The sequence below is a fragment of the Macaca nemestrina genome, chromosome 2, assembly GCF_043159975.1.
Source record: "Macaca nemestrina isolate mMacNem1 chromosome 2, mMacNem.hap1, whole genome shotgun sequence".
Taxonomy (NCBI): Eukaryota; Metazoa; Chordata; class Mammalia; order Primates; family Cercopithecidae; genus Macaca; species Macaca nemestrina.
In genome coordinates, this window is record NC_092126.1 from 105,863,841 (window position 1) to 105,872,510 (window position 8,670).

The following is an 8,670-nucleotide window of genomic DNA, read 5'->3' on the forward strand; positions in this document are numbered from 1 at the left end:
ACAATTACTACTAGACCTAAGAAATGAGATGGACAACAACACAATAATAGTAGGAGACTTCAATACTCCACTGACAGCACTATATAGGTCATAAAGACAGAAAGACAACAAAGAAACAGTGGAATTAAACTATACCCTAGAACAAATGGACTTAATGGATATTTACAGAACATTCTACCCAACAACTGAAGAATATACATTCTTTTCTTCAGCACATGGCACATTCTCCAAGATAAATCATATGTTAGGTCACAAAACAAGTCTCAATAAATTTAAGAGAATCAAAATTATATCAAGTATCCTTTCAGATCACAGTGGAATAAAACAAAATTAACTCCAAAAGGAACACTCAAAACTATACAAATACATGGCAATTAAATGATCTGCTCTTGAATGATCTTTAGGTTAACAATGAAATCATAATGAAAATTTTAAAATTTTTTGTGCTGAACAATAATAGTGACACAACTTATGAAAACCTCTGAGGCTGGGTGGGGTGGCTCACACCTGTAATTCCAACACTTTGGGAGACCAAGGTAGGCAAATCACTTGAGGTCAGGAGTTCAAGACCAGCCTGGCCAACATGATGAAACCCCATCTCTACTAAAAATACAAAAATTAACAAGGCATAGTGACGTGCACCTGTAATCCCAGCTACTCAGGGACTGAGGCAGGAGAATCACTTGAACCTGGGAGACAGAGGTTACAGCGAGCCGAGATTGTGACACTGCATTCCAGGCTGGGCAACAGAGCAAAACTCCATCTCAAAAAAAACAAAAAACAAAAACCTCTGGGATACAGCAAAAGTAGTGCTGAGAGGAACGTTTATAGCATTAAATGCCTACATCAAAAAGACTGAAAGAGTACAAATAGACTATCTAAGGTCACAACTCAAGGAACTAGAGAAACGGGAACAAACCAAACCAACTCAGCAGAAGAAAAGAAATAACGAAGATCAGAACAGAACTAAACAAAATTGAAACAAACAAAAAACCCAAAAGACAAATGAAACAAAAAGCTGGTTCTTTGAAAAGAGAAACAAAATTGATAGACCATTAGTGAGATTAGCCAAGAAAAGAAGAGAGAAGATCCAAATAAGCTCAGTTAGATATGAAACAGGGGATATTTCAACAGATACCACAGAAATATGACAGATCATTCAAGCCTACAATGAACACCTTTATGCACACAAACTAGAAAATCTAGAAGAGATGGATAAATTCCTGGAAACATACAACCCTCCTGGATTAAATCAGGAAGAAATAGAAACTCTGAATAGACCAATAACAAGTAGCGAGATTGAAACAGTAATTTTAAAAATTTTTAACAACAACAACAACAACAAAAAATCCGGGACCATATGGACTCACAGCTGAATTCTATCAGACATTCAAAGAAGAAGTGGTACCAATGTTACTGAAACTATTCCAAAAGACAGAGAAAGAAGGAATCCTCCCTAAATCAGTCTGTGAAGCCAGTATCACCTAATAATAAAACAAGGAAAAGATATAACAAAAAAAGAAAACTACAGACCAATATCCCTGATTAACATAGATGCAAAAATTCTCAGCAAAATACTAGCTAACTGAATCCAGACTGTAAATTAACTGCAAAAGGAACACTCAAAACTATACAAATACATGGAAATTAAATGATCCTCTCTTGAATGATCTGCTGGGATAATTGACAAGCCACATGTAGAAGAATGAAACTGGATCCTCATCTCTCACATTATATGAAAATCAGCTCAAGATGGATCAAAGTCTTAAATCTTAGACCTGAAACCTAAAAATTCTAGAAGATAACATCAGAAAAACGCTTTTAAACGTTGGTTTAGGCAGAGTTCATGACCAAGAACCCAAAAGCAAATGCAACAAAAACAAAAACAAATAGATGGAACCTAATTAAACCAAAAAGCTTCTGCACAACAAAAGAAATAATCAGCTGTGTGAACAGACAACCCACAGAGTGGGAGAAAATATTCACAAACTATGCATCCAACAAAGGACTAATAACCAGAATCTACAAAGAACACAAACAAATCAGCAAGAAATAAACAAATAATCCCATCAAAAAATGGACAAAGGACATGTATAGATAATTCTCAAAAGAAGATATACAAATGGCCAACAAATATATGGAAAAAATGCTCAACATCACTAATTATCAGGGAAATGTAAATCAAAATCACAATGCGATACCACCTTACTCCTGCAAGAATGGCCATAATTAAAAAAATTTTTTTAAAAGATATTGGAGTGGATGTGGTGAAAGGGAACACTTTTACACTGTTGGAGGGAATGTAAGCTAGTAAAACCACTATGGAAAACAGTATGAAGATTCCTTAAAGAACTAAAAGCAGAACTACCATTTGATCCAGCAATTCCACTACTGGGTATCTACCCAAAGGAAAAAAAGTTATTATATGAAAAAGACACCTGTTCAGGTGACAGATGCACCAAAATCTCAGAAATTACCACTAAAAAACTTATCCATGTAACAAAAACCACCTATTCCCCAAAATTATTGAAAAAAATAAATAACTACAACATTGTCCTAATGAGGGTCCACAGGCTTCAAAAGAAGGTCCATGGCAGTAAAAAGGTTCAAACCTCTGCTGTGGATAGACCCCTGTGAAAAGAGGGAAGCAGTGGCCTCTAGTTGGGAGGCCTGGCAGAGATGGGCCAGGAAATCTTAGAAATCAATGTTATAGGGCAGGGGCTGGCAGCCAGATTGCCCAGAAAAGGACTTTACTGCATCTTGTCTTCTTTCTACTTATTGTTTTAGCTTGTATTTATGGATTCAACTTCTGAACTTGTCCACTGTGCCCAGCAAGGAGCTTAGCAGGGGAGGGTTCCTGGCAGGGTGGAATAGAAAAAAGAGCCTAACAGGCACCAGACTTAGCCCCTTGAATTGGGATTTTGGGTGGTGGCCAAGGACCGATAGGTCAGACCTCAGTTTCCAAGTAGGGGGTCTGGGAGTGATAGAGTCCACACTCCAGGACTTTCCTGGAGATAGACCATTTTGGGCTGTCACTGAAGGCTGGTACAGCAGGGCTGAGAAGTGAACTCCCAGGCACAAACTAAAGTGAGCCCACAGCACCTTCCCTTGGGAGTCAGTGGCTGACACAAGGTCTTTAAGCTGCACAACCTGGACCCCTGTCCTTAAGAACTTTGGGTAGGGAGCAAGGCAGGCAAAATTGGCAAACTATATGAAAGACACGAGGATGGTTCCCCAGTCTGACCTCTGCTTCTTCCAGAGTGTAGCAGATGTTTGGGGCCCCTCCTGTCATTACAGTGGCAGTTACAGGGGCCAGCTCTATACCAGTCCTCAACATCCCACCTCAACAGTCATAGGTCTCTCATTTTGCCTGTCTCAGGGCTATTTTTAAAAGCCACAGAGTCAGCTGTGGGGGATGAGTGGGAGATGCAGCCAGGAAGTGCAGGGGAGTTAATTCCCCAGAGTAGGACCCATAGATAAATGGCCCAGCTTCCCACTCACTCTGGGAGGCTTCTGAGGTTCTCGCTGAGTCAGGCCCCCATCTTCTGAAGCAGAGATCTTGACGGCACATTCCCTGCTCCCTTCCTGCAGCCTGCTAGGGTCACTTCCTAAAAAAACTACCTGGACCCAAGTAATTTGCTCCAGGTTCTGCTTCCAGGGAGACCCAAACTGAGACACATAGTAATAGAGTTTTTAAGCTGGGCACACGACTGCCTCTTATAAAGGCTATATTGCTCAGCTGTATATTTTAACCATGGGTGGCCATAGTGATTAAGTTTTGGCCAGTGGGATGTGAGAAGAGGTGACTGTGCAACTTCCAAATCACTCAGTTGTTAGGAAGGGGCATGCCATCTTCTTCCCCTTTGCCTCTTCCCACTGCCTGGAAAGCAGAAGCAGCAGTGTGCAACCTGGGCCGTGTGGACAAAGGTCTTTACCTCCTAATATTCACACCCTTGTGTAGCCTCCTCCCACATTCAACCAAGAGTGGCCTCTGTGATCAATAGAATATGGCAGAAGTGACAGTGTATGACTCCCACAGACAGTCGTAAAAGGCACTCTATCATCCACTTCAGTCCTTTGGGTCCTTCACTCTGGAGAACCAGCCACCATGACATAAGAACACTCAAGTAGCCCTGTGGAAAGGTCTCGGTGAGGAGCAACCAAGCCCTCCTTCCAATAGCCATGTGAGACAGAAAATGGTTGGAAATAGATCGTACCCCAAATAAACCTTTTGGTGACTACAGCCCTAGCTGACATCTGACTGCAAACTCATGACAGGTCTCAAGCCAAACCTGTCCAACCAAGTTTCTTACAAATTCCTGATCGACAAAAACCATAAGACTTAATAAATAATTTATTTAAGCCGCTAAGTTTTAGGTTAATTTGTTATATAATACTAAATAACTACTATGGATTGTATTTTGGCTCTCCTGTCAAAAATTTACATGTTGAAGTCCTAACCCCTAGGGCCTCAAAATGTAGCATTATTTGAAGTAAATGTCTTTACACAGGTAATCCAGTTAAAATAAACTTATTAGAGTGGGCCCTAGACCAATATGACTGACGTCCTTATAAAAAGGGGAAATTTGGAGACACATGCCACACAGGGAGAATGCCACGTGAAGATGAAAGCAGAGATTGGGATGATGCTTCTTCGAGCCAAGGAGTGCCAAAGATTGCCAGCAACTACCAGAAGCTGGATGAGAGTCATGGGATTCTCACAGTCCTTAGAAACCAATCCTACTAACACCCTTTCCTTGGACTTCTGACCTCCAGAACTGCAAGAAAATAAGTTTCTGTGGTTTAAGCCCCCAAGCTTATGGTACTTGGCTATGGCAGCCAGAGCAAACCAGTACAATAACTGATACAGACAACATCCAAGGGATAGTGGAGCAGAAAGACCAAAGAATTCTGGACCTTTCATGTCACAGCAAGAGCCTCCACACCAACTCTGGCTTCTCTATGAAAAAGAAATAAATCCCTTTCTTAATTAAGCCACTGTTCTTCCCATCTCTAGCCCACGTAGCTGAAGCTATATCCTCACAAATTCAGCATCTAAAACTTCCTCTCGACATGTGCTTTCCTGACAGATTTCACATGGAAATGAATCCCCAGAATAAAGAAATAAATGGAGATCAACACTGTCATCAAGATTGTAAAGACTGTCTTCCTTTCGCACACTGACACTGAATGTTTCTTCCAGATGGAAAGCAGTGGGGATGGGTGGAAGGGGATGCAGGAAGCCCTTACTGTGAAGGAGCAGCACATCCTGGCAGGACTGAGGGGGATGTCTGGGGGAACCACACTGGCTCTGCTCACTCTATGGATAGAGAGCAGAACATCTCTCTAAGGAAAAAGAAAGAGCACCAGGTCCAGGAGAGACTGCCCAGGGCAGGATCAGAGGCCAACACAAAGATTCAAAAGAAGTGCTTCTTTCTGTCCTGAGCTAAAACAAACCACACACACATTCCCACTTCTCCCCAAGGTGGCCTCTTCCATTCTGCTGTCCCTGAACAACTTGAGGGCTGGGGAGTTGGAGTGGGACCTTGCAGTATTAGAACTCTTTCTGTTTCACTTAACATGAAGCCAGCATATACTGGCCTAAGCAAAGAAAAGATTTATATATCAGAAACAGAAAAGTTCACAGGGCTTCAGGTGCAACTGGATTCAGGAACTCAAACAATGTCATCAGAAATCTGTCTCTATCGCTTGGATCTGATTTCCTTGTGTTTCCCGATTTCAGGCAGGTAAATATGCCACAGCAGCAGCAAGCTTGCATTTTCCCAGCTTACTAGCAGAAAAGCAAGCTTCTTTCCCACAGTTCCAGCAAAAGCCCCAGGGCTGATGCTCATTGGCCCAGGTTGGGGCATGTGACCATTGGCATGACTCCCATTGGCCAGGCCTGAGGCAGGTGCTCACTACTGGAGCCAGAGGGGAGGATGAGCCCCACCCAATCACTGAACCACGTGGGTCAAGAGTAAGGGAGCTGTGGCTTCCACCCCATCAGAAGGGCACTGGATGATGGATTAACTCTGTGTGATGCGTCTTCACACTGACATCAGGAGGATCAGGAAGTGAGTGACTCCCTCAGCTGAGTGGCCGGCATGTGCCAGGCTAGAGCAGCCTGGCTATGGCAAAGCATCCAGCCCCACCGTGTGGACGGGAGGATAAGACCCAGCCCTAGTCTGGCCTCAGACTAAGGGCTCCTCAGCCCCAGGTTTCCCCATGCATTGGCACTCCTCCAGACCAGGTGTAAGACATTTCTTTACTACGCACAGTTCCATACTTTCTTACTCCACCGTATGGCCCTCCGCTGGTGCCCAGTTACCCTCAAATGTGATCTTAGCTCCAGCAAGCCTTCTGCCTTCTACCTTCTCTCCACTCTCCCACCGTAGGTTACACTCACACGCATTCTTCCACAACCAGTCCAAGACCTCTCCCCCAACCCTCCATTTCCTTGACAGCACAGTTCCACGAAGCCCTTCCTCTGATCTGCACCACCCAGAGAGGCTAAGCTCTGCCTGCAGTCTCCACTCACACCCTGCCTCATTCCTACAAGAGACTCTGGTCTCCCCACTTAGCCTGGGAGCTCCCAGGACAGGAGTCCAGCTTCCTCCTTGCTCTTTTCCCACCCCAGCTCCTCCCCATGCAAGACAGAGGACAGACAGGCCTACCCCCAAAGAAGGGGTTAAATAATCTGAAAGCTAGGGACATCACAAAGCAAAAGAAGTCAGTGGTCAATTCAGGGTGGCTTCCTGGAGTGGCAGCAGGCGTCAAGGTTCACATGGGCTGCAGCAGAGCCTCTAAAGCTGTCAGGGTCCCTGTCCTTGTCCTTCTGGGTCCCGTCCCATCTCAGGCAAGAATAGCCCTAGGGGCAAGCACAGCTGGCAAGTGACTCAGGCCTGGGCAGGATCCAGAACAAAGAGGAAGCGAGAGAGGCGTGCATAGCTGAGGCTATTTTTACCCAGACCTGTGCAAACACAGGCATGAGCTGGTCTGGCCAGTTCCTCCCCTCCCTTGGCACCTGGCCTGGAAGTCCCTTGCCAAGTAGGCAGTGCCCACTGGGTTGGGAGCCAGAGGGGAGGAGTGGGTGGGTAGAGAAAGGGCAGATGTAAGAACTGCCTCCAGGTACCCTAGAGACGCAACACCTTGGAAGGCGATAAGTGCTATGAAACAGAGTAGAGAGTAAAGAGGTTTAGGAGTTAGGGGTAAGGGATCAGTTTGCAGTATTAAGGAGAGGGACTGGCATTAAGAAGAGAGGTGGGGAGCCATGGGAATACTGGGGAAGACCATTCCAAGCAGAGGGAGCCGCCAGTACAGACCAAAAAACAAGAGGAGTCTAGGAATACATTTTCAAAATAGCAGGGAGGCTGGTATGGCTTCACGGAGGGCAGAAGACAAAAAGAGAGGTGAAGGGACGTGATGGAGGAGTCACTCAGGGCCTGGTAAGTGCTCGGAACTAAGGAGCCACAGGATCTCGCCGATGTTTTAAAATATGTTCCACAATAGTCAGTCTGAGAGAAATGTATTAAATAACACCACAGGGACACAAGCCACAAACTTTGACAGGAGGATGCTCATGTGCAGAACCCACAACACAGTTTCTTCAAAAGAGAGCCTGCAAGGAACAGAGAAGCACAGGCAGAGAGATTGAGAGGAGTCTCTGTGTGAAATCTGAATGTGTGAATCAGATTTAAGCAAACAATTGATAAAAATACATAAATAAATAATCAATCAAAGCACTTATAAGGCAAGGAATGAAAATTAAATAATGATTGGATATTTAATGCTATTAAGGAATGTTCATATTTCTTAGGAGTGAAAATGGTGTTGTGTGTAATGGTATTGTGGTTATTTTTTAAAGTCCTTATCCTTTAGAGGTACACACTGAAATATTTACAGATAAAATGATAGATCTGTAGTTGGATCCAAAATGATCGTGGTTGAGGTAGAGGGACAGAGGAAAAAAATTAAGTGATGGGTGCATGGAAGATCATTACAATACTTTATTCACTTCATGTATTTTGAAGCTTTCTTTTTGTTTGTTTGTTCGTTTTTGTTTTTTTGTTTGTTTGTTTGACACGGAGTCTCACTGTATCACCCAGGCTGGAGTGCAGAGGCGTGATCTCAGCTCACTGAAACCTCCACCTCTTGGGTTCAAACGATTCTCCTGCCTCAGCCTCCCAAGTAGCTGGGACTACAGGCGTGCGCCACCATGCCTGGCTAATTTTTGTATTTGTAGTAGAGCTGGGGTTTCACCATGTTGGCCAGGCTGGTCTCGAACTCCTGACCTCAAGTGACCCACTGTCCTCGACCTCCCAAAGTGCTGGGATTATAGGTGTGAGCCACCGCACCCGGCCTGAAGCTCTTCTTAAGAAACAATAATAACACTCAATCCAGATACTGAGATTGGAGAGTGGGGTGCCAGAGATTCTGAGGAAGCAATTGTGGTGAGCAGGTGAACAGGTAAGCAGGTGAGGGATGAGTTAACGAAGACTTGAGACTGGAAGCAATGGATGAGAGAGAGAAGTCAGGGATGCGCTTGGAAGAAAAGGCTTCCCCTTCCTCCCCTGGCTCCAGCAGTTGGCTTCTCCTTCCCTCCCCACTCCCTCCTCCCCTCTCATTTTTTTCTTCTCTCCCAACTTTCCATCCTCTGCCCACCCTCCTCAT